Source organism: Bubalus bubalis, chromosome 19, assembly GCF_019923935.1.
Source record: "Bubalus bubalis isolate 160015118507 breed Murrah chromosome 19, NDDB_SH_1, whole genome shotgun sequence".
NCBI lineage: Eukaryota > Metazoa > Chordata > Mammalia > Artiodactyla > Bovidae > Bubalus > Bubalus bubalis.
In genome coordinates this window covers 16,315,728-16,341,615 of record NC_059175.1, presented here as the reverse complement: position 1 = coordinate 16,341,615, position 25,888 = coordinate 16,315,728, and the positions used below count along the sequence as shown (strand labels likewise).

At 40.5% G+C, this 25,888-nt stretch overlaps 1 long non-coding RNA gene across 5 annotated transcripts in view; it reads left to right on the top strand.

Annotated features, from left to right (window-relative positions):
- Positions 1-25,888, top strand: part of LOC123330542 — a 521,303-nt gene that overhangs the window by 101,411 nt on the left and 394,004 nt on the right. For 4 of the 5 annotated variants that reach the window (XR_006546541.2, XR_006640299.1, XR_006640300.1 and 1 more), the window contains exon 2: positions 12,848-12,944. This is a non-coding gene — a long non-coding RNA (uncharacterized LOC123330542). Of the gene's footprint in view, positions 1-12,847; positions 12,945-16,708; positions 16,784-25,888 lie in introns of those variants that run through there. The other variant, XR_006640298.1, reaches the window with a different exon arrangement.

Sequence of the window (25,888 nt, the reverse complement as noted above, 5' to 3'; positions counted from 1 at the left end):
AATCAATTATTGCAACAGTAAGCCATATTCCAGATGGTCAAGCTGGTTTTAGAAAAGGCAGATAAACCAGAGATCAAATTGCCAACATCCGCTGGATCATCAAAAAAGCAAGAGAGTTCCAGAAAAACATCTATTTCTGCTTTATTGACTATGCCAAATCCTTTGACTGGATCACAATTGTGATCCAGTTTATTGTGGATCACAAAAAACTATGGAAAATTCTGAAAGAGATGGGAATATCAGACCACCTGATCTGCCTCTTGAGAAACCTATATGCAGGTCAGGAAGAAACAGTTAGAATTGGACATGGAACAACAGACTGGTTCCAAATAGGAAAAGGAGTATGTCAAGGCTGTATATTGTCACCCTGGTTATTTAACTTAAATGCAGAATACATCATGAGAAACACTGGGCTGGAGGAAGCACAAGCTGGAATCAAGATTGCCAGGAGAAATATCAATAACCTCAGATATGCAGATGACACCACCCTTATGGCAGAAAGTAAAGAGGAATTAAAAAGCCTCTTGAAAGTGAAAGAGGAAAGTGAAAAAGTTGGCTTAAAGCTCAACATTCAGAAAACGAAGATCATGGCATCTGGTCCCATCACTTCATGGGAAATAGATGGGGAAACAGTGGAAACAGTGTCAGACTTTATTTTTTTGGGCTCCAAAATCACTACAGATGGTGACTGCAGCCATGAAATTAAAAGACACTTACTCCTTGGAAGGAAAGTTATGACCAACCTAGACAGCATATTCAAAAGCAGAGACATTATTTTGCCAACAAAGGTCCATCTAGTCAAGGCTATGGTTTTTCCAGTGGTCATGTATGGATGTGAGAGTTGGACTGTGAAGAAAGCTGAGCACTGAAGAATTGATGCTTTTGAACTGTGGTGTTGGAGAAGACTCTTGGGAGTCCCTTGGACTGCAAGGAGATCCAACCAGTCCATCCTAAAGGAGATCAGTCCTGGGTATTCATTGGAAGGACTGATGGTAAAGCTGAAACTCCAATACTTTAGCCACCTCATGCGAAGAGTTGACTCATTGGAAAAGACTCTGATGCTGGAAGGGATTGGGTGCAGGAGGAGAAGGGGATGACAGAGGATGAGATGGCTGGATGGCATCACCGACTTGATGGGCATGAGTTTGAGTGAACTCCAGGAGTTGGTGATGGACAGGGAGGCCTGGCGTGCTGCAATTCAAGGGGTCGCAAAGAGTCAGACACGACTGAGCAACTGAACTGACTGAACTTAAGCCATATTCCAATTTGTACAGTTGAGAAAATATCAAAATTTGCATAACATTTTCCCCAGCATATGCCAAATCATTCTGTTGCATTTAAAAAAAAAATAATCATGGGAGATAAGTGGATGAGAGAGAGAATCTCTCAGAGTGAGATTCAGCATTTGTTCAGTATATTTTGAACATTTCACACTGAAAATGTGCTGCTCGTTTATCAAAGTTTTGCAGCTACTTCTAATTCTTAGTGGAGCAATGTTTGGAATATCTAACCATCAACAATAAAACAAACTGTTCCAAACTTTATTTATTGTATTTAATTAAAAACAAAAAAAACCTAAGGTTCACAAGCCTTGACGTTGTATTTATGGAAGAAAAATGTATCTCCCTACTGAGGTAAATTCTTACTGTCTGAAGCTATGCTAAAGCTTTTAATAGTGATTTTAAAGCTTCATGATACTATTGTCATTGTGTTATTTGCCACAGTGCTTCAAAATAAGTTTATTTTCATAAATAATACAACAGAGTAGTTGGATAAGAAATTTGTAGTACTTGACCCATTTCTTTTAAAGTAACTGATTCCCAGCACTTTAAAGAATAGCTATGGTAAGAACTCTCTCTGCTCTTAAACTAAAACCCAGTTAGTTATTAAGTTACCTCAGAACTGCAGCACACAAACCTGAGCAAGTTCTGAGGCAACACTGATGAGACTTTTTTCTCTAAAGCTATTAACAGGCGAGAGAGACCCAGGAAAGTAGTGGGGGCCAAAAGAAAAGGAGAGAAAAGAATTCACTGTGAGCCTTCCTATTTGAAAAAGAAGCATTGTAGGCAAGCTCCCACCTGAATGAGTCAAGAAAATGTATGAAATCCCGTCCTGATTCAGGCAAAATGGGAATCAGATAAGGTTAATCTGGGTAAAGTCAAGGTGGAGCCAGGCTTTAAATCCGGGGTTCTGGGGTGCTCTCTTGGTTGGGGTTTGTGTGCTGCAGTGAAAGGAAGTTGCACTTGCCTGCCTGTACACTGAGTCTTGGGGACCCCTCTTGCTGCGCTCCTCGGCTATGCCTCTGTGAAGGAAGAGAGTAAAGGATTTGCTGGATAGTGTCATTGATGCCTGGGGAGGCCAATTAATTAGGCTATGGATTGTCAGCAATGAGACCTGGACTGCAACGTTCTGTTTCTGCAGCTTCCTGAGCCAGTACAGGGGCTAGAGGTTCTGCAGAGGCCGGTGTGCCAGGAGTGAAGGGCGGGGCTTGTGGAAATGCTGATTCCTGGCCACTTTCCCCGTCCAATCAGCAGGCCTGCAATAGGACACAAGCACCTACATTTTTAGTAAGATCTCTAGGTGATTCTTAGGTGGCTTAGGTGGCTCTGAGAGGAGGGGAGGAGGGCTGAGTGGGAACAAGGGGTGAGATGGCCTAGGAAGTTGTGGGCAATTTGCTCTCTTTGCCCGGCTTTCTGCTGCATCTGATTTGCTCTAATGGACCTTGGAGGTGGGGGAGGAGAGAGAAGGGGATGGTGGGGGTAGTGTAGGGGGGAGGGGAAGGGAACTTAAGGGGGTAAGGAGAGTGAGAGTGAATCCACCAAGGAACCTGATTGAAATGTGCCACAGAGCCCTCTCCAGATGGGAATGGGAACCCCTCCTGCCCCGCTGCCCCCTCCCCATACTAACTGCATGTAAGGAGGGAGTCAGTAGGAAGATACGAGGAATAGTCTCTTCTAGAATCATACCTTTTTCCTCCTTATCAGTATCTCAAAAATTGCCAGGCCCCAGAAAGAGAAAGTTGATACAACTTTTGGGCAGATGGCTCAGTACACAGTACATTATGTTATCACCAAGTCTTGGTAAGTATGACTGAGGGTTGAGTCAAGTAATCATCTCACAGTGGGAATAAAATAATAAGCTTCCCCAGAGCTAATCGTGACCCATTTGGGAATTCATAAATGAACCATAACTGGTTAATTTGATTCTACTGGTTCAAATGATTATAACTGGGCAAGCAGGACTCCACAGAGACCATGTTTATATATATATATTTGGCAAAGCCTGAAAACACAGAGTCTCTAGTTCTAATCCATCAGCCCATTTAGAAATTGTACCTACTTAAACTCTAGTGTAATAGACTATTTAATCTTTATTTTAAGATAACTAAAGACTTCTCAGATTGTATATGGGGCTCAGCTCTATGAGTAGGTCCTTAGTGAGCCGTTAGTCTCTTTTTGAGTCATTAATTTTAAACCATTTATAGCAAAATTGTTGGCTCTCAATTCATACTGCCAAGGGTACAGATGCACGAAGATACCTATTGTGAAAAAGTGAAGTGAAAGTGTTAGTTGCTCAGTTGTGTCTGACTCTTTGTGACTCCATGGACTCTAGCCTGCCAGGCTCCTCTGTCCATTGAATTCTCCAGGTGAGAGTACTGGAGTGGGTTGCCATTCCCTTCTCCAGGGGATCTTCCAGACCCAGGGATTAAACCTGGGTCTGCTGCACTGCAGGCAGATTCTTTACTGTCTGAGCCACCAGGCAAGGTACCTACTCTACTAATTCATAAATTGGCTGGAATGATGGAAGGATCTGATCAAATGGCTCTGCTTTCAAATTGCATGTTCGCAATTGTGGGATTCATTCAATGATGAGTTTTCCTATCATACGCACTGCAAGACTTTAAACAGTATGGAAGTGCAATGTTTGCACCTGTGGGCGGAAGTGGAAAAGGGCTTGAGAAGGTGCTTCTCTGGCAAGGAAGACTGCAGAGAAAGACAGAGAAAGCTGCCACTCACAGGGTCAGCCTGTAGGGCAGTTCTCTGCCTAGACCTGAGAAGACCTCGTCCTTTTATGCTCAATAGAGTTTGCATAAAACCACGATGTTGGAATGCCATCTAGGAAGAAGAGACATACATTTTAAATTATAAGTTGGGTGTCATTGGTTTTATGCTTAGAAGGGGAGAAAGTTTGGTGATGAAAAATTTGGTAAAGCATTAGACTGGGCTAGATGCTGGATCAGATGTGGCGAGACCACATCTATAGAGCTCTGATTTAATTGTGTTAAGGTCTATTTCATCATCTTTCAAACAGTTCTGGTTCTTAGGTTTATTTTTGTTAAGTGGTATGTTTAGGTAAAGTTTGATTTGAATGATAAGTTAAAGGAGTTGCCATAGATTCTTTCCTGAGCTAGATCATCTGGAAGAAAATACATCATTTAAAGGTGAAAGAGATGTTGCTCTGGAGTATGTAGCATCACAGATTATACTCTCAAGCTAACCCTAAATCCAGTGACAACATAATGCTATGTATTTTGTTTCCCCTTCAATTCTGAGGCAGGAACAACAGGGGATATAGAAAATAATTCCTGTAATTGTAATGAAAATCATTGAAGCAGCCAATCTGGCAGCCAGCTTTCGAATAATACAGTTATTTTATGGAGCTAGAAGAATCTGCCTGCAGTGCAGGAGACCTGGGTTCGATCCCTGGGTTGGGAAGATCCCCTGGAGAAGGAAATGGCAACCCACTCCAGTATCCTTGTCTGGAAAATCACGTGGACAGAGAAGCCTGGTGGGCTGCAGTCCATGGAGTCGCAAAGTATTGGCCATGACTGAGTAAATCACACACATGAAGCTACCTGTAGGATTTAATAAGATTCATATGTTTATCCAACCTGTAGGCATGTTATCCTCAGTTGGGGCCTCTAGAGTGATATAAAATCATGAATAGTGTTTTTCATATATATTTGAAATAATAACACCTGGTTTTCATGGTGTGTAGGCTAATTGCATGAGTTGTGGGATTACAAAATTTGTGAAGCATTACAGATTTCCTTTTAATGGAAAAAGTTTAACAAAGGAATGAAAGGCACATTTGATTTTGTGAAATATAACCAAGGGACAAGCAGTAGAAGTCAAATTGAATCCTCCTCAGAGCAACATTTCATTTCTTGTACTTGCATCTCCAGCTATAATTCCACATGTTCATTCCCAGTGCTAATTAAAATTTTTTTCAGCATTAAAAATTCATTTAATAATTAGGATTGGTGTTAACAGCAACCTTACAATACATTTATCAAAATAGAAATATGTAAATGTTCCAGGTGTTTTTGGTCACAGACATTTTCATAATATTAGATATTCCTTGTGCCTCCCTTTCCTTTTTCCCCTAAGTGCCAAAAGTGAAAAGTGAAAGTGTTAGTTGCTCAGTCATGCTGGACTCTTTGTGACTCCATGGGCTGTAGCCCACCAGACTCCTCTGTCCATGGAATTCTCCAGGCAAGAATACTGGAGTGGGTTGCCATTCCCTTTTCCAGGGGATCTTCTTGACCCAGGAATCAAATCTGGGTCTCCTGCATTGCAGGAAGATTCTTTACTGTCTGAGCCACCAGGGAAGCCCCAGTGCCAAAAGGCCAAGCCTAAAGGACTAAAGCTGTCCCTAAGACTGGAGAGAAACCCACATGTTATTACAAAGTTGCTAACACCAGGAAAAAAAAAAAAAAAGAAAAGAGAACCCCTGTCAATATTCCACAAGCAGAATCTCTTCAATATGTTAACTTTCATGATCACTTTAGAAGAGGTTTCTGTGGCCTCTGAATTTTGGAAGATCCTGGAGGGCTTTCACTAGAGGGACATATGTTGCAGTGGAGAGAGCAGTGAACTGGGAGTCATAGCTTCCTCCCAGTTGCATTTTCCACATTGCATTCATCTTATGTGGCCCACCCTGGGGAAGATTTGCTTTACTTTCCCAGGTGGCTTGACTGGAATGGGGCTTTTCAGGTGCTAGCAATATTCTATGTCTTGATTTTTAGTGCGGATTACATGGTGAGTTCATTTCACATGCTTTTTTGGTATGTGTCACACTTGAACGAAATGTTGAAAAGTTGAAATATCTTCCTCTCCAGTGGTGATTTCCACATCGCATTTTAATTATCTGTTGCGTGACTGTCACCATTATCAGACTGTGGGCATTGCTAGTGTAGGAAAGGAAGTATGTTTGCAGAAAATGTCTAGAGCAGTGCCTGGAACTCATTTGAACTCCCTAGCTGACTGCTTAGTACTCAGTGATTCAATGAAAGGAAAATGGCTTCTAGTTTCTACTCTGCTTGTGGGTAACTGTGTTATATTGCACCAAATAACCTAGCTAGGTCTACTTGTCATGTAGAGAAATAAGAGATTTCATTACAGAATGGCTAAGACTTTTTCCAGTTTAAAAATTCTATAACAATATATTAAAATATAAATGTACAAGAAATATTTTAGAATGTTAAATATATCCCATGGTGATGGAAATTAGTAAATGTAAGGACAACTGAAAAAAAATGCAAATAAAAGATAACTTCAAAATATAACTATGGCTTCCAATGTATGAAAATAAATGTTGAGTTAATTTCTGAGTGTCATGTTTTCCAATTTAATTCAGTTGTTCACTTTCTGTAAGAGAAAACCATTTTATCTAACTTAAATGTGTGATGATGAAGCAAAAATAAAAAGGAGCCAATTTCTCTCTTAAAAATGTCCTTCTAGACAGGAAGGAAAATAGAGACTGAATGTATCTTCCTACTTGAAAACTGGACAAAATATATGAAGCAAAGTTTTTCAGACATTGTCTATCAGGCAACACAGGACATTTATCTCTGAGGGTGGAAAAGCAAACAGGGTGAACTGTGTGACTTCTCCGGCTTAGTGCCTGGAGTGAGTTCTAGGGGGCAGTATGCGTGCGTGTGTGTTAAGTAACTTCTGTTGTGTCTGACTCTTTCTGACCCTATGGACTGTAGCCTGCCAGGCTTCTCTGTCCATGGGATTCTCCAGGCAAGAATACTGGAGTTGGGTTGCCATGCCCTCCTCCACGGGATCTTCCTGACGCAGGGATTGAGCCCATGTCTCTTGCATCTTCTGCATTGACATGCCGGTTCTTTACTAGCACCACCTGGGAAGCCCAGGCTGCAGTACAGGGAAGAGGAAATGAGGGATCCCAGTGACTGCCATGATTTGAAGAGTTGGAGTTTGGAGTCTGGGGAAGCCAAAATGTCTCTAGTTCACAAAGAGGGAGCTGGGTGGGTCTAGAGATCCGTCCTCCTGAGATCTTCTGACTCCTGCTACATGCTTGTGGGGAGACTACAGAAGTTTGGGGAAAGAAATGACAAAAAGGAGCAGTGGGAACATTTCATGACACTCATACAGAGCTGAAAATAGTTACGTTCAAGTACCTAAAAGTGGAAAATGTCCTAGTGCACAGGACATCAGAGAGAGAAGAGTATTCTGAAGGGTATTGTCTCAGTGGGGCAGCAAATGTATACCTAAACAAAAGCTGCTGAATCCTACCTAACAAATCTTAACAGCAAGCCTCAAAAAAACCAAAACTCTTTCCAAATGATATGACTGTATCCCAGAGTAAAGCTTGAAAAATATGAGAGTATAAAAATATCCAGCACTCAACAAAGAAAAATTCACCATGCCTGGCATCCAATAAAAAATTACCAGGCATACAGAGAAACAGGATAATATGACCCATAAAAGGAGAAAAATCAGTTAATAGAAACATGCCCATAAGTGACACAGAGTATAAAATTAGTAACTAAAGCATTGAAATGATTGTTATAACTATTTCATATTTTCAAGAAAAAGAGGAAACACTGCATATGTTAAGTAGAGACATAGAAGATAGAAGAACTATATAAAATTTTCTAGAGATGGAAAGTGGAATATGTAAGATGAAAAATAAGATGGATAGGATAAACAACAGATTGGATATTGAAGAAGGAAAAGATTAGTGAACTTGAAGATTTAGTAATGAAAGCTATCCAATATGAAACACAGGAAAACAATTCTGAAATAAATGAGCGCATCAGTGAGTCATGGAACTACTTAGAGCAGCCTAAGATACCTGCAGTTGGAACCCTGAGAGAGGAGAGAGGGGTATGATAAGGAGATTACTATGAATATGCACCCTTGACCTAAACATCTCTACAGAATCCCGGTATATTTCTTATAGACAAGGGAAGTATGACCTGACTACCCTCACCTCCCCCCAAAATGGTTAAAAAAATCACTGGGGCTACTACTTACACCAAGGATTTGGTGTGTAAGAACCCAGGAGGCAGAGTGGCTTCAAAGGGTGAAGCTGCCACTCCAGTCTGACTGATCAAGAGGCTTCCCTCTAGTCCTCGGTGATGGGGCCACTGCAGAACTGCATTGGTGGCCCTGGAAGAGGATTGTGATTGGGTAGGGCCACTGAAGACAGCTGTCCTGGGCAGCATTCTGCCAAGCTGTGGGGTTGACAATACCATTCCAGTGGGTCTAGAAGACAGAGCATCAAGTCAAAGAGGATTATTCTCCAGTCTTAAGATCTAATGGAAGTTTTACCCCATTAGGTTTTGAACTTTATGATCTGGTACTCCTTTCTTCTTTCCTGTTTCGCTCTTTGGAATAGGAATGTCTATGCTATGCTTGTCCCACCACTGTATTTTGGAAACACATACATAGTTAGGTTTCAAAGTTTCAAAACTGGGGAGAAATTTTGCCTTAGGCCAAATCAAACCTTGAGTCTCATCCATATATGATTTATTTGATATTTCAACAGGACTTTAGACTTAAGAGTTGATGCTGGGACAAGTTAAAAGACTTTTGAGGTAAGATAAGTATATTTTGTGTGTAAGGAGGACATAAGTTTATTTTCTTGGGCTCCAAACTCACTTCAGATGGTGACTGCAGCCATGAAATTAAAAGACGCTTGCTCCTTGGACAAAAAGCTATGACAAACCTTGACAATGTATTAAAAAGCAGAGACTACTTTGCCGACAAAGGTCCATCTAGTCAAAGCTATGGTTTTTCCAGTAGTCGTGTATGGATATGAAAGTTGGACCATAAAGAAGTCTGAATGCCAAAGAATTGATGCTTTTAAACTGTGGTGTTGGAGAAGACTCTTGAGAGTCCCTTGGACAGCAAGGAGATCAAACCAGTCAATCCTAAAGGAAATCAGTCCTGAATATTCATTGGAAGGACTGATGCTGAAGCTGAAACTGCAATAGTTTGGCCACCTGATGCTAAGAGCCAACTCATTAGAAAAGACCCTGTTGCTGGGAAAGATTGAAGGCAGGAGAAGGGGATGACAGAGGATGAGATGGTTGGATGGCACCATTGACTCAATGGACATGAATTTGAGCGAGCTTCAGGAGATGGTGAAGGACAGAGAAGCCTGGCATGGGGTCACAAAGAGTTGGATACAATTGAGTGACTGAACAACAACAACAAAGTCTGGAATGCTATGGACTGCATTTATATGAATCCCTCCCCCCAGATTCTTATGTCAAAGTGTACGTCCTAAGGGGATAGTATTAGAAGGTGGGGTCTTTGGGAGATGATTGGGTCATGAGGGTAGAGATTTCACAAAGGGGATTAGTGGCCTCATAAAAAGACCCCAGAGAGTGCTCTCATCCCTTCTGCCATTTGAGCACACAGTAAGAAGGCAGCTGGCTATACCAGAAAGTAGGTTCTTACCAGACACTGAATCTGCTGTCATTTTGATCTTAGACTTCCTAGCCTTCAGAGATGCAGGACATAAATATTTGTAGTTTAATCCATCCAGCCTATGGTATTTTTAAAATTTTTATATAAGCCTCAACAGATGAAGATATCATCTCTTAAACTTGGGAAATTAGGCTTCTTTTCATTCTCTGACCGTCTTCTTTCTTCTCCTACCCCACTGTCACTTCTCCATAAGTTGATAACCATTTTCCTGTAGTGTCTTGGCTGGGAGTGGGAAGGATAATTATACTGCTTTTAGCTACCAACTGAGACAAAAAAATACCCCATCAGTTGGAACTATGATCATGTTTTTCCTGTGTTTTATAATTATGTTCTTTGTCCTGTTTCAGTATTAGAAAAGCTATGCTTCAGCATCTGGCTGTCAAGTGTTATCTAATGTGTGCTGGTATGCTTTCTCCCAGTATTCTAGATTTCTTCCCTTCCAGGCCCATAGTGGACTGTACTTCTTGGTCACATTGTGGGTAGTTGGGGCCATGTGATTGATCCTGGCCAATGAGTTGTGAGAATGAACTGTGCCACTTTTGAACTGGGTTACAAGCCAGTGATGTGAGTTCATTGGGTTTTAGGGATAGTGGTTGCTTTATCAGCCCAGGTTCCTGAGTGATGATGAGTAGACCCTATCTGTAGTTGGACCTATAGCATGAGTCAAAAATTTACCTTTGTTTATTTTAAGCCATTAAAACTTCCACACACACACAAAAAAGGTATTTGTAAGACTGTTTCATTACCATAAAGTGTTTTTTAAATATGAATATTTTAATAACTAAAAGTGATAGAGAAAATGTACAGCTTTAGTTTTTTTCATTTTTAAAAGATGCAGTAGAGTGGTAATACAGAAAACCCATTGACTTTAGGGTCAGACACTAGGGTCAAATCAACTTTGTCACCTCAAGGTCAAGGCAGATAATTCTCTGAGCTTCTCAGATGAAGAGGACAAACTTCTGTCTGAATTGCTGTGATTTTTAAGCAAGATCATGTATAAATTTTCCTGGAGAAGGAAATGACAACCCACTCCAATATTCTTGCCTGGGAAATACCATGGACAGAAGGAGCCTGGTGGCCTATAGTCCATGGGGTGGCAAAAAAGTTGGACACAACTTAGTGACTAGACAAACACAATATATAAATTACCTGGCACAACAAAACAAAGTAGTTATCATTTATTTAGTAATTAATGCATAACCTCAGATATGCAGATGACACCACCCTTATGGCAGAAAGTGAAGAAGAACTAAAGAGTCCCTTGATGAAAGTGAAAGAGGAGAGTGAAAAAGTTGGCTTAAAGCTCAACATTCAGAAAACTAAGATCATGGCATCCAGTCCCAAATTTCATGGCAAATAGATGGGGAAACACTGGCAGACTTTATTTTTTTGGCTCCAAGGTCACTGCAGATGGTGACTGCAGCCATGAAATTAAAAGACGCTTGCTCCTTGGAAGAAAAGCTATGACCAAACTAGACAGCATATTAAAAAGCAGAGACATTCCTTTGCCAACAAAGGTCCATCTAGTCAAGGCTATGGTTTTTCCTGTGGTCATGTATGGATCTGAGAGTTGGACTATAAAGAAAGCTGAGCACTAAAGAATTGATGCATTTGAACTGTGTTGTTGGAGAAGACTCTTGAGAGTCCCTTGGATTGCAAGAAGGTCCAAACAGTCCACCCTAGAGGAGATCAGTCCTGAGTGTTCATTGGAAGGACTGATGTTGAAGCTGAAGCTCTAATACTTTGGCCACCTGCTGTGAAGAGCTGACTCATTGGAAAAGACCCTGATGCTGAGAAAGATTGAAGGTGGGAGGTGGTTGGATGGCATCACTGACTCAATGGACATGAATTTGGGTAAACTCTGGGAGTTGGTGATGAACAGGGAGGCCTGGTGTGCTGCAGTCCATGGGGTCGCAAGGAGTTGGACACGACTGAGCAAGTGAACTGAACTGAGGCACTGGTCTAAACTCTTTATACCTACTGCTATGGACTGACTTGCTTTTCCTCAAAATTCATGTGTTTGAAGACCTAACCTGCAATATGACTATATTTGGGGATGGGATCTTAGGGAGGTAATCCAGATTAGAAGAGGTCATGAGGGTGGGACCCCTATGATGGAATTAGTTGCTTTATAAGAAGAGGAAGAGGGAGATTACTGTCTCCACCACATGAGGACACAGTGAGAAGGCAGATATCGGAAGCCAGGAAGAGGGCTGTCACGAGGAACTAAACCCTATTGGAACCTTGATTTTGGACTTAGGCCGGAGATATGAGAAAATAGTTTAAGTTATTTAAATCGCCCAGTCTCTTGTGTTTTGTTATAGTGACTCTAGCAGATTAATACACACATTAATTCAATTAATCATCACAACAGCTCTTATTATCCCCTTTTTACAGATTAAAAAAAAAAAGACTCAAAGAAGAAAGTGACTTTCCCAAGGCTGCAGAGTGATTCCAACCTATGCAGTCAGACTCCAAACTTGTGCTTTTAACCACTGTGCGGTATATGAAAACAGGTGTAAATCCTCAAAGTTGATTTCTGCTAGGTGATGGACAGGGAGGCCTGGTGTGCTGCGATTCATGGGGTCGCAGAGTCAGACACGACTGAGCGACTGAACTGAACTGAACTGAGTGTTGACAGTCTCACTCTCCAGGAGGAGCACTGCCTGCTCAACGAGCGGCCCCTCAGGGGTACAGGGTGTGGAGTGATTGGCATAGTCATTTGCTTGCTTTCTTATAATTATAATGTGGGAAGCAATAACATCTGTGTTGTTTCTGAATCCAGAAGAGAAGGTTCCATTTGGGGGTATGAGGTTGGGAAACAGATAGACAAAACATTCAATTTGGCTCCTTACCAATTAGAGGGACCTGAAGAGTCCAAGCATGAGTTCTTTGCACCCCAGCGTGGGCAGCTGTGGAGTACCTGCCTCACCCCCCTGTAATGGTGCTGATGGCCTTGAAGGAAGCACATTTCTGTACTGAGGGAACCCAAACCTACTGAGTAATTGTGCATTCAGTGGTTCCTTCATCCTGTCTCTAAATGCAAAGTTGGTCTTTGTGTAGACACAGTGCTAATGCCATTCTCTTTCCCCTGCATACAGAGGCCCAGATGGGTTTGTGGTGCCTTGAGGACAAGGCTTCGGAAGGAGATCATGCTAATCACCAACTCGTAGGCCTGAGAGCTTGAGTTCTATGTAGGTAAGTCTACAGTGTCTTTCATAAACACGAAATTAAATGCAAACTTATTTTTATATTGTCATCACTTTGAAGAGATTTATCTTTCAAAGCAAAGTATTATCTCTAACTCATAAATTCAGTCCATGCTTCACTTAAAGAGTGTTTGTTTTTCCAAATCTAATCCTCAGAAATCAGCCATGAGGCTCCCAAATATTTCAATCTTTTTAAAGACACTTGCTTTAAATTCAAATCTCATTTCTCAGTATCTCTTTGAAATAGTCGAGAATCCCTGTCACTTTTCAATTATTCCTAGGATGTTAAGAGGATTTTTGAAGTTATCTACTAATGAGCCCTGCTTCCTTCTCTTTCCACCCAGCAGCTCTCCACTGAAGGGAGGAGGGTGAAAACTTATATGACCCCGGATTTGGGAAAGGAGGGTGGACTGATCTAAGTTGCCATGCGGTTAGATATTGAAATAGATGACATTTTGGTCACAAGCATACTACCCACAGTTCAGTTCCCTAAGGGGAGATGTTTGATATTTGAGTTTGGAACAAATTTAAGAAAATGAGCAAGACAGTCCCCATTTCTTGAGCATTCACAATGTACAAGGTGTCAGGCTAGGAACCTTGCAGGGTATCATTAAATCTTTGCGGTAGTCCCATGAGTATTAAGATTACTCTCCATTAAGCAGTGAGTAAATGGAGGCTTAGATAACTTCCTTAATTAGAAGAGGTGAGGTTGCAAAGCTAGTGGTATACCCAGGATTTGAAACCAAGTCAGTCTGAGTCCAGCAACTTAGTTTTTCACCTCATGTAATGCTCCTTTTATTCAACATCGATTATTGAGGAGAATCAACGAGAGGCGTCAGAAGAAAACTTTTCCTCACTTCCCTACTGAAAGATAACAAGAGCCTCAGTTTTCAACGTATTCAGCAGACATTTCCTAAGCCCCTGTGGTACGGGGGTGCTCTGATCCGGGTGGCACACCAGGGGAAGCATGTCGTGGACACTGCTGGAGCACCAGCATTTCATATGTGGACTCCAGCAGAACAAAACCTTCTCTTTTCCCACTTGCAACAAGACTTAGAATGTAAACAAGCTCCCTCAGCTGATGGGGACTGAAGTGCTGAGACAGTAGTTTAAAGTTCTAAATAGTTTTTAGACTCTTCCAAAGATCACCTGGGAATATTTCAAAATTCAATCCAATAAGTATTTAGTAAGTGTTGACAACATGCCAAGTCCAGGATTGGTACTAAGGAGACAGAGATGAGTAAGACCTTTTCCCTGCCCTTGAGGAGTTCTCCATCTAATGGGGGTTGTTTATCTGTTCCAGATGCAAATACAGAGATTCTGTTACACACAAATCAATAAATGGGTGAATGCTTCTACCCTGAATAGGGTTTGAAAGTGTTCCATAAAAGTCTGCTGTAAAATATCATAGGAAAAAAAAGTATAATATAATGAATAAAAAGGGGAAATAAAAAGGTTAGAGTAGTGAAATTAAGCCTGGGAAATTAGTGCATGAGGTATAGCCAAGTGTTCAGTACAGTATTTTGTTGTCAGCGGGTCTTAAGCTTCCTAGCTGTCAAAGTAAAAAGGGAAACCCGATCATTCATAAGGTTTACAACAGTCTCATAACATGCTCATACCTATTGCTCAAGAGAGGCATGTAAAAACTGGCATCAGAACCTGAGAAAATTTTTTGCTCAGAGTCTTCCTAAATGAGACTCATATGAAATAGTGACCCATATTCTTAAAAAACACAGCACATTTAAATAATAAACACAAGAGGTACTTCCAAGTGGTCACTTACTAGCACACCAGCTAATAGTGCCAAAGAGAAATTCTGAAAATAAACATCTCTAAGAGTCAAAATGGTTAAATCCCAGGGCCAAGGTACTATTTATTGTTCTCACTCAACCTAGGGGCTAGAAATTCACCTCTGTCTGGGCCATGTATTTTGAGATGATCTCTGTTCTAAATGTGTCAGCTCCTTGGGAGGAGAGAAGTTTGCTGCTTTATCATTTTTATACCAGGTATACTCAACCTTGAGCAGCTTGGTCACCTACCTGTGGGTTTTTTTTTTTTTTTTTCATGGTTATCACATGCTTTAGAGTGAAAGATTGGGGTTGTCTGTGCTTCTCCCCTTACTGTGGGCAATTTGCTTAGCACTGCCTCAGCTTCAGTTCTTCTGTCCTGTGAATTGGGGGAGGAATACCTGCTTCCCAGGTTTACTGGGAGAAGCAAGTGAGGTCATGTGTAGTCACAGAGCTCTATGCTCAGGGGAGAGCAAACACTCAACAGTAGCTATCAAGGAGATGAAACTACTGATAATGATGTCACTCTTCTTTTTTTAAAATCCTGTTGGAGTCTTTTTATGTATTTATTTGGCTGTGCTGGGTCTTTGCTGCTCCGCAGGCCTTTCTCTAATTGTGATGAGCGGAGCTCCTCTCTAGTTGTGGTGCTTGGGCTTCTCATTGCTGTGGCTTCTCTTGTTGAGCGTGGGCTTTCAGGTGTGGGGGCTTCAGGAGCTCAAAATTTGGGGCATATGGGCTTAGATGCTATGCAGCATGTGGGATCTTCCCCGATCAGGGATCAAATCCGGTGTCTCCTGCATTGGCAGGCAGACTCTTTACCGCTGAACCACCAGGGAATCCCTCATTCATTGTATTTACATTGCAGGGGAATGGCCTTTTTCCCTTCATGACTTTAGTGTCATCAAACAACTTTTATTATATTAGTATATTTTTGTTAGATTTTATTCCTACTAAAGATTCAGTATAGCATTTCTAATACTTTGTTTAGCTTTGTTTAATTTTTAAATATAATCCTAAAGCTTTATAGCTAAGAGCCAATATAAACATTTGATTATCTCAGATTTATGAAAGAAAAGGCAAAATAAAATGAAGCAGAACAAAGCCATTTCAGGCCCAAAGAAGCTTCACCAGGCTTTCCCAGGACCCAGTGTTAGTATCCAATAGAAAACAACATCCACAGCTTAAAGATATGTGCTGGAGATCTGTGATGCTGTAGATGTAATTTAATTAAAATTAAGATTTATGGAAGGAGTGATTTCATTAATGCCCTTGGTTAATAGACAAGTACTAATTTGCATATCTTGACAATGCATATTTAAAGCAAGTGATGAAGGCTTGCTCTATAAAGGCTCAGAAAGCAAATTGCTGGTTGACCTCAGACTATGTAGGCGGGCATGTGTCAAGTACACATATCTGTATCTCTTACAAAAAGGCCTGTAGCTCTTTTAAGTGCTCATAAATATAAATGCATGCTTGCTCTGTTTTTCTTAAGAGTCTGTTGCTTGTTCAGCCTTTCTCAGGTTAGGGGGCGGAGGGGTCAGCTAAGCCTCTGACCCCCTTCTCAGTCAGTTCTCAGGGGACAAATCCTAGTAGACTTCATAGAGATGTGGGTCAACATTATGTGGCTTTGTTGAGCTTCCCTGGAAATAGGAACAATTTGAATTTCAATGACTATTTGTTGAATGTCAGAGCCCTGTGAACTTGAGTTAGTAGCCATGATTTGAATGCCTTCAGTATGGCATGTTGCTTGGCATAAAGTCACATTGTCCCAGTCCTATTTCATATTTTGATTTGAATGGTGGACCAGAGAACATCTCAAGTGTGCAAATTAGATCATGTTAAGTAAGTGCTTGAGTACCTGGTAGAGAAAGATTGAATTTCAAAGTAACCTTAGAGAATGAGTCATAAACAGAGGAAGGTTAGGCATGATTTTATGTATGTTTACATCCCCTCTCCCCTCCCACAGATGAGATCATCGTATCCACAGTGTCTGTGGGTGCTGGGCACAGGCTGACACTAAATAAATACCAGTTTAATTGAAGTGGTTGCAATGTTCTTGCCTGGAGAATCCCAGGGATGGGGGAGCCTGGTGGACTGCCGTCTATGGGGTCGCACAGAGTCAGACACGACTGAAGTGACTTAGCAGCAGCAGCAGCAGCAACTAAAGGCTTCACTCAAGAAGATTAGGAATGCTTTTCTAGCAACTTGGATCACAAAGGATCTGAAGTTCAGGATATTTTTCTTATCAACTAAAAAGTAAACTTTGTAATTTTCAGCTGTCCTCTGTGCTAGTTTCTCTGGTTGCCAAAATGAAACCTCAAAACAAAACTATAGAACAACAAAGAAACAAAAGCTGGTGTTCTTTTTTTAAAAATAATTTTACTTTATTTATGGCTGTGCTGGGTCTTTGTGGCCATGCCGGCTTTTCTCTAGTTGTGGTGAGCGGGCTGCTCTTCCTTGCCGTGGGCAGGCTTCTCATTACAGTGGCTTCTCCTGTTACAGAGTAGGGCTCTAGGGTGCTCAGACGTAAGTAGTTGTGGTTCCGGGGCTGTAGAGCACAGGCTAAATAGTTGTGGAGCATGGGCTTAGTTGCTCTGTGACATGTGGGGTCTTCCCAGCCCAGAGATCAAACCCATGTCTCCTGCATTGGCAGAGGGATTCTTTACCACTGAGCCACCAGGAAAGTCCACTGCTGTTCTTTTTACTGCTTTTGTTTCCTCTTTCCTTTATCCGGAAGATGCAGTTAAGGCTATGCCTAGGAGATGTTGATGTAACTTCTAATTTAGATTTGGGGACTGATTGTGGTGGGCCTTGTTCCCATTAATCGTTGCCACAAAATTCCTCCATCCCGTGTTCTTTCTCCCCCATGCTGTGGACACAGATGGAACAGATACAACCATTGGAATCATGGATAGCTAATATCCTCTGAAAGGCAGAGTTTGGTGAAGAATCATAATGAACTGTTAGAAGACCAAGTTCAGGGGGAGGGGTGTCTTGTTCAAGGTGCTCCCTTCCAGATGCCCAAAGAGGTGCCTCTGTTTATGGGACTGGCCAACTCTGGGAGGCAACCTTCCCTGGTACCTGCCAGTTCATATTCATATCTCTTCCTGGAAGTTTCTTTTGCTTTGTGACCTTGGATGTTGTCTTGGTTATTTACCTCACTACTTATTCTAACTCCCTAATGTTTTCTTTCAGTGTTTCACACCTTTATTTTTTTAAGCTTTAAATAAAATTTACCCAGGCTAGAGAACTAAGGCACAACTTGAAACAAAATTTCACTTTCGTTGTGGATTTTCTCAGTGTCTTTAGATGGTTTCATTATTTTCAGCAGTTAGGCTAAATTTAGAGAAAAAAGAGATTTGAAACAATTAATTGTTAACTCTAGGTGGACTGGATAAAATCATTGTTCAGCTTTTCTTTCTTATCTGTCTTTGCTAGTTGTTTGATAGAAAAGTTTATTTTGAACTCTGGAGCTCTAGAAGCTAAGTTTTGGTGAAAAACAAACCCAGGATTAAATATAAATAGATACTTGTCCTTAGTATCATGATACCTATTTCCCAGAACTGAAATGCAAATTAAATGGCCTGATTTATGTAATGCTCTTAGGATGATTCATATAATACAGCAAGGACTTAGTAAATGGCAGTCATATCATCAACAAAATGGAAGGACAGCTTACTGAATGGAAGAAAGCATTTGCAAACCATATATCTGAAAGGAGTTAACATCCAAAATATACAACTCAATAACAACAAACCAAACAATCTAATCAAATAGGCAGAGCATCTGAATAGATATTTTTACAAAGAAGATAAACTGATAGCCAACAGATCCATGAAAAGATGCTCAGCATCACTAATCACTAGGGAAATGCAAATCAAAGTGAGATATCATTTCTTATCTACGAGAATGGGCATCATTGAAAAGAAAACAACAAATGCTAGTGAGGATGAGGAGAAAAGGGAACTCTTGTGCACTTTTTTTGGGAAGGCAAACTGGTGCAGCCACTATGGAAAACAGTATGAGATTCATCAAAAAATTAAAAATAGAACTATTTGCTTGGCCAGAAAGCTCATTGGGTTTTTCTGTGTGATGTCATGGAAAAACATGAACTATCTTTTTGGCTAGCCCAACATCATACGATCCAACTCTTCTGGCAGTGATGGTTTAGTCACTCAGTCGTGTCCGACTCTCGTGACCCCATGGACTGTAGCCCGCCAGGCTCCTCTGTCCATGGGATTCTCCAGGCAAGAACACTGGAGTGGGTTGCCATTTGCAACTTTTCTACCTCTGGGTATTTATCTGAAGAAAATAAAAACACTAATTCAAAAAGATATGTACCCCCATGTTCATTCCAGCATTATTTACAATAGCCAAGATATGGAGACAACCTAAGTTTCCACTGATAGGTGAATGGATAAAGAAAATATGTGTGTACATATGTATGCACGTGTGTGTATACGTACATACATATACATATAAATAGAATATTATTTAACCAAAAAGGAATGAAATCTTGCCATTTGTGACAAAATGGTTGGACTTTGAGGGCATTATGTTAAGTGAAATAAGTCACAGATAGACATATACCATGTGATCTAACTTGTATGTGGAATCTAAAAATAAAACCCAAACCAAGCTCATAGATACAGTGATCAGATTGGTAATTGCCAGAGTTAGGGAGTTGAAACTGGGTGAAATGAGTGAAGAGGGTCGAAGGTACAAGCTTCCAACTATAAAATAAATGTCATGGAATGTAATATACAGCATGGTTACTACCATATATTGCATATTTAAAATTTGCTCAGAGAATAAATCTTAAAAGTCTTCATACAAGAAAAATGTTTCTTGTAACTATGTGTGGTGATGAATGTTATTTAGACTTATTGTGGTGATCATTTTCCACTATATATGAATGTCAAATCATGATGTTGTACATATGAAACTAATGTAATGTTATACATAAATTATACCTTAACCAAAAAAAAAACTATTGATATAACCACAATGAGAGAATAATTCTTTCAAATGACATTAGGTATTGTTTTAACTATATATTTTAATACAATATGTTCTAACTATAAGCAAACAATCCGAACAATGGGTTGGTAATTAAGCCATTACCAAATTTTTTTTTTTTTACCTATAAACTTATTTATTTTAATTGGAGGTTAATTACTTTACAATATTGTATTGGTTTTGGCATACATCAACATGAATCCGCCACAGATGTACACGTGTTCCCCATCCTGAACCCCCACTCCCTCCTCATACCATCCCTCTGGGTCATCCCAGTGCACCAACCCCAAGCATCCATTACCAAATATTGTTATCAGATTTGAGATTTGAGACTTGATTTAAAACATTCAGATTTTTGACTTGTTTCCATTTGAGCAACTACCCATTTATGCTTTATGTACCTATTGGTACAGTTGGTTATGTCACGGGAGTGTATGTTCCTTGGTTCTTTGTCTCGTCACAACAAAGATTTGGAGTGACAGACATTAAAGCCCCCTCAGCATGTCACAGCTCTTGGGTCTTGGATAGACCGTGTTATAGCTCTCAGGTCTCGAAAGGACCATGTTATAGCTCTTAGACAAATCAGTGTTACAGCTCTATTTTATTTAGAAGATAGCAGGAAAATCCATCTCTGAGGCATGAGGGCACGTTGATCCAAAGACACAAAGAGAAGAGAGCTCCAACACGCACGCATGCGAGAGAGAGCCCTTTGGCTCCTCTTTTTATATGTTTTCCTCTCCCTGGGCCTGTCCTATATAAATTGGGCCAGCCAAGAGTGTTGTTTGTTTTACCTGAGGTCCTCACTCTGGTCCTCGGACCTTCCTTTGTTCTATTTTCGCAGGCTTTTCCCTTCCTTGTCTTTTAGCCACTGCCATTTTGGGCTCCTTTTCCCTATTCTACCTACCAACAGTTACAAGAAAAGTTAAAAGCCACGCAGGCAATACCACATCTTGCACTGTAGTTTTCCTCATGGAATAGGAGTAAGTTAGACTCCAAGGAGAGGATTATACAAAACTACTAAGTGCTGAAGAATTGATGCTTTTGAACTGTGGTGTTGGAGAAGACTCTTGAGAGTCCCTTGGACTGCAAGGAGATCCAACCAGTCCATCCTAAAGGAAATCAGTCCAGAATATTTACCATAGCTGAAAATCCAATACTTTGGCCACCTGATGTGAAGAACTGACTCATTGGAAAAGATCCTGATGCTGGGAAAGATTGAAGGCAGGAGGAGAAAGGGACGACAGAGGATGAGATGGTTGGGTGGCATCACCAACTCAATGGACATGAGCTTGGGTAAACTCTGGGAGTTGGTGATGGACAGGGAGGCCTGGCGTGCTGCAGTCCATGGGGTCACAAAGAGTTGGACACGACTGAATGACTGAACTGAACTGAGACTCCAAAGCAGTGTTCTCATTCTGTGCTTCACAGACACTGGTGTGTTATGACTCGTTAGGCAGTATAGCAAAAGGGACACCTGCAGTCACACACAAATAGAAAACAGTTCTCACTTTAGGAAATGGACTTATTTTGCCTTGGGCTGCTCAGGTCAGAAACCTAGGAATGATATTTGACGCCCTCTTTTCCTCATCTCATGTTACCCAGTCAACCAGCACATCATCTTACCCCATTTCCAATCGTATCCACATCCTCCTCCCTCTGTCTTCTTAGCTGTCCCATCCAAATAGCTCAGCCCTAAGCTGTGATGCAGCCTACCTGCCCCACCTCCATGGCCCCTACTCTCTAGAGCAAGTCCACAATAAAGTTTGAAAAGCTAAATCTTAGGACCTCATTCCCCTGTCTAAAGCTCTCCCTGGCTTCCTATTCAGTTCAGTTGCTCAGTATGTCCGACTCTTTGAGACCCCATGGACTGCAGCATGCCAGGCCTCCCCGTCCATTGCCAACTCCTGGAGTTTACTCAAATTCATGTCCATTGGGTTGGTGATGCCATCCAACCACTTCATCCTCTGTCATCCCCTTTTCCTCCTGCTTTCAATCTTTTCCAGCATCAGGGTCTTTTCAAATGAGTCAGCTCTTCGCATCAGGTGGCCAAAGTATTGGAGTTTCAGCATTACCATCAGTCCTTCCAATGACTATTCAGGACTGATTTCCTTTAGGATGGACTGGTTGGATCTCCTTGCAATCCAAGGGACTCTCAAGAGTCTTCTTCAACACCACTGTTCAAAAGCATCAATTCTTCGGCGCTAAGCTTTCTTTGTAGTCTAACTCTCATATCCATACATGACTACTGGAAAAACCATAGCTTTGGCTAGATGGACCTTTGTTGTAAAGTAAGGTCTCTGCTTTTTAATATGCTGTCTAGGTTGTTCATAACTTTCCTTCCAAGGAGCAAACATCTTTTAATTTCATGGCTGCAGTCACCATCTGCAGTGATCTTGGAGCCCCCCAAAATAAAGTCTACCACTGTTTCCACTGTTTCCCCATCTATTTGCCATGAAGTGATGGGACTGGATGCCATGATCTTAGTTTTCTGAATGTTGAGTTTTAAGTCAACTTTTTCACTCCCCTCTTTTACTTCATCAAGAGGCTCTTTAGTTCTTCTTCACTTTCTGCCATAAGGGTGATGTCATCTGCATATCTGAGGTTATTGATATTTCTCCCAGCAATCTTGATCCCAGCTTGTGCTTCATCCAGCCCAGCGTTTCTCATGATGTACCCTGCATATAAGTTAAATAAGCAAAGTGACAATATACAGCCTTGATGTACTCCTTTCCCTATTTGGAACCAGTCAGTTGTTCCATGTCCAGTTCTAACTGCTGCTTCCTGACCTTCACACAGATCCCTCAAGAGGCAAGACAGGTGGTCTGGTATTCCCATCTTTTTAAGAATGTTTCACAGTTTGTTGTGGTCCACAGAGTCAAAGGCTTTGACATAGTCAATAAAGCAGAAATAGATGCTTTTCTGGAACTCTCTTGCTTTTTCCATGACCCAATGGATGTTGGCAATTTGATCTCTGGTTCCTCTGCCTTTTCTAAATCCAACTTGAACATCTGGAAGTTCACGGTTCATGTACTGTTGAAGCCTGGCTTGGGATTTGATTTAGGTCATACCTGAATGGTCTATTGGTTTCCCCTACTTTCTTCAATGTAAGTCTGAATTTGGCAATAAAGAGTTCATGGTCTCTGCCACAGTCAGCTCCCAGTCTTGTTTTTGCTGACTGTATAGAGCTTCTCCATCTTTGGCTACAAAGAATATAATCTGATTTTGGTATTGACCATCTGGTAGATTCCTATCAGACTGAGAATAAACCCAGGCTTTTTCCTTGTCCCTACCTGTCTCTCTGACTTCATCTTCTATTACTGCTCGATTCACTCCATTCTGCCCTGAGGTTTATCTCTTTCCTTGAGTATGACATTCTCAATTCTGGCTGAAGGCCTTTGCCTGGAGAGCTCTTCTGGAGCTACTGTTTATAGTCAACTCCACACACCACCAACCCTTACATGCGGTATCACTTCTTATTTTAGTTAGTTTTAGAGATCATACCACTATCAGAAATCATGTTGTTCATCTGTTGGTTACTTGTTCCTGGCCTCATCTGGAATGTAGTCCTTCTGAATGTTGAGATGTTTTTATATTTCCAAGTTCCCAGTGCAGTGCCTGGCATTTCATAGACACAGATATTTATTGTATAAGTGAATAAAGTAGTAAATAAATCAGATTCTAGACCTTATACTGCCTTATAAGTGTGACCAAAAATATGGCCACTAGTTCTTTTACGATATACTCTTTAGCCATAAAATAAAGCATCATTTTTCTTTTCTGTAATGACAGTTTTAGATGAAATTTTCAAAATTAAAACTTGTTTTTATCTACTTGGGGGGGAATTTAAAACTTCAAATGAGGAAGAAAACCTTGGTCTCCATGACTATGCAACTGGAGTTGAAGTGTTATTAAAATATTTTTAGACATTCAATTAAATGCTTTCTTTGAGCCCTGAAGCAGCTGGTAAACATCACACACTAAACAAAAAGTCTTTTCTTCATTTTTTGTTTTACTTTTGAATGATGTATATATATTTTAAATATACTACATTTATTTTTAAACCCTAAAGCAATTCTAAAAGAATGAATGTCAGAGATTTATTTTTCAAAATTCTTGGACAGGCTACACAGAATGTTTTTATTAGATGGTAACTTTAATTTTTAATTAAAGTTAAAATAAACCTTTGGTTGGTCAGAAGCCAGTTTAATAATATTTCGGTGTTCTTTCTTAAACTAGACTATTTCCTTTATGGACTCATGTTTTCAAAGTGGCAGAAACATTTTTCAAATGAAATATTCCAAAGCTCCAATATATAAAGCAAATATCCTGTCTTCAATCGTCTTTAGTGACGTGAGCTTTGGAAAAATTACTTAACCTTTCTGAGTTTATTTTCCCTTTTATAAATGAGGATGCCTTGCTGCAAGGATTAAATAAACTAATCCATGTGAAGCTCCTAGCTCAGCATCAGATGTAACAGACCCTTGATATGTGTTACTTACTTTCTGTGTTGCTGTCTCCTTTGCTTTACTCCAGTTAAACCCAGTGAGTTCCTGCTGTGTGCCTGCTTGGTAATGGGCATAACAACAGCAAACAAGACATGGTGCTTGACTTCAGCCTTAGAGAAGCCCTTTGCATTAGAGACTTTTAGTGTGGCTTGGAGTTTGATGATACAAGACTTATAACTCTATCTACTAATATATTTATTTATCTATCTATAACTATATATGTCAATAAAATGCAAGTTTTTACCACATGTAGTAGGAAGGGTTCCAAAGTCAAGTTAAAAAGCATTGCAGAAGACAAGTTTTTTTTTTTTTTTTTTTTTTTAAGAAGACAAGTGTTTTTGTGTGATATTCATGATTGCTTGATATGCAGGGTTGCAAAGTCAAGTTTAAAAACATTGGGGTGCACCAAATTGTATAGGTTTCATTCTAGAACTTCCAGCCTTTAACCTTGGGAAAATGCACTATGACTTTCTAAAAAAATCTCTGGCAGTTCTGTGTACATATGAAGGGCTCTTACAGAATATTTGATTTGTAAATATCAAATCAGCAGTACACACATTTTCTGAGACATTAGAGGAAGAAAGGAGATTTCCAGCCAAGACTTCCGTTCTTCTTTTGTCTGTGCTTTCCTGTGTGGGATTCATGTTGGACCCAAGATGAATTCAATGTTGACAGGTAGTAAAGGGGGTGAGGGAGGCACTCCAAGAAGAAGAAAGTAGAAAAAGCCTACTTTGTTGTGGCATGAGCATTAAGCAACTATTTTCTATGGAATATTATTAATTATAGTAATTTAGTAAAAGTTAGAATATGAAGAAAACCTAGCATTCAGGTAGTATTTGAAAGCTGGATAAAGCCTCCACAAAGTCGTATTCTAAAATTTTTGATTTCTCTGTTGAGGACTTTTGTAATAATTCTGGATTTCATGCTTCTTATTCCAACCCAGTGGACTTCGTAGGGCATTTTGGTTAAATGTATGATTCTAAAGTTTTTCCCAGGCAAGATGTAGGCATAGAATGGTTAAGACTCATTTGACTGAAATCACTGACATTTTAAAAGAAAGCAGAAGCATGGCCAAGTTTGTGAAGGTTTAAGTTTGTTTAGAAGTGATTCTGTGTATGTATGGGGAAGCTTTTTTCATTGCTTCTTAAGCGATTTGGTACTTAGTTTCTTCCTGCCACCTCCCTATCTAATTTACTTTACGGCCGTCCTGTACTAGGTATTTCTGCCAGGAGCTTCAAGGCCTTGCGTCTTTGTGCTGGTCTCACCCGGGCCTTCTGGTGTTCCATTCTTCCCCATGTCCTTTCCATCTGTTTGGATGAATCGCCATATTGGCTTTCCAGATGTTTGGGCTTGAACTGGACAAGTATCTATTTTGGATTCAGTCCCTCCTTTGGCCTTGCTGGAGTAGAAACTCACCAGTCTGTTAAATCAGTGCTTATGGGAAAAGCTTAGAGGATACCGAAAGGGCTTTGCTTCATTTCCCCAATTCTATACTTTTACAGGGGCTTTCTCAAGGTCAAAGTCCATCTTTAAAGACTACAGTTCAGTGTTTCCCAGTCTTTCTACCACCAATAGTCTCGCTTACAATTTTATTTCCTTATCCCATTGAAAAAAAAAAAAAA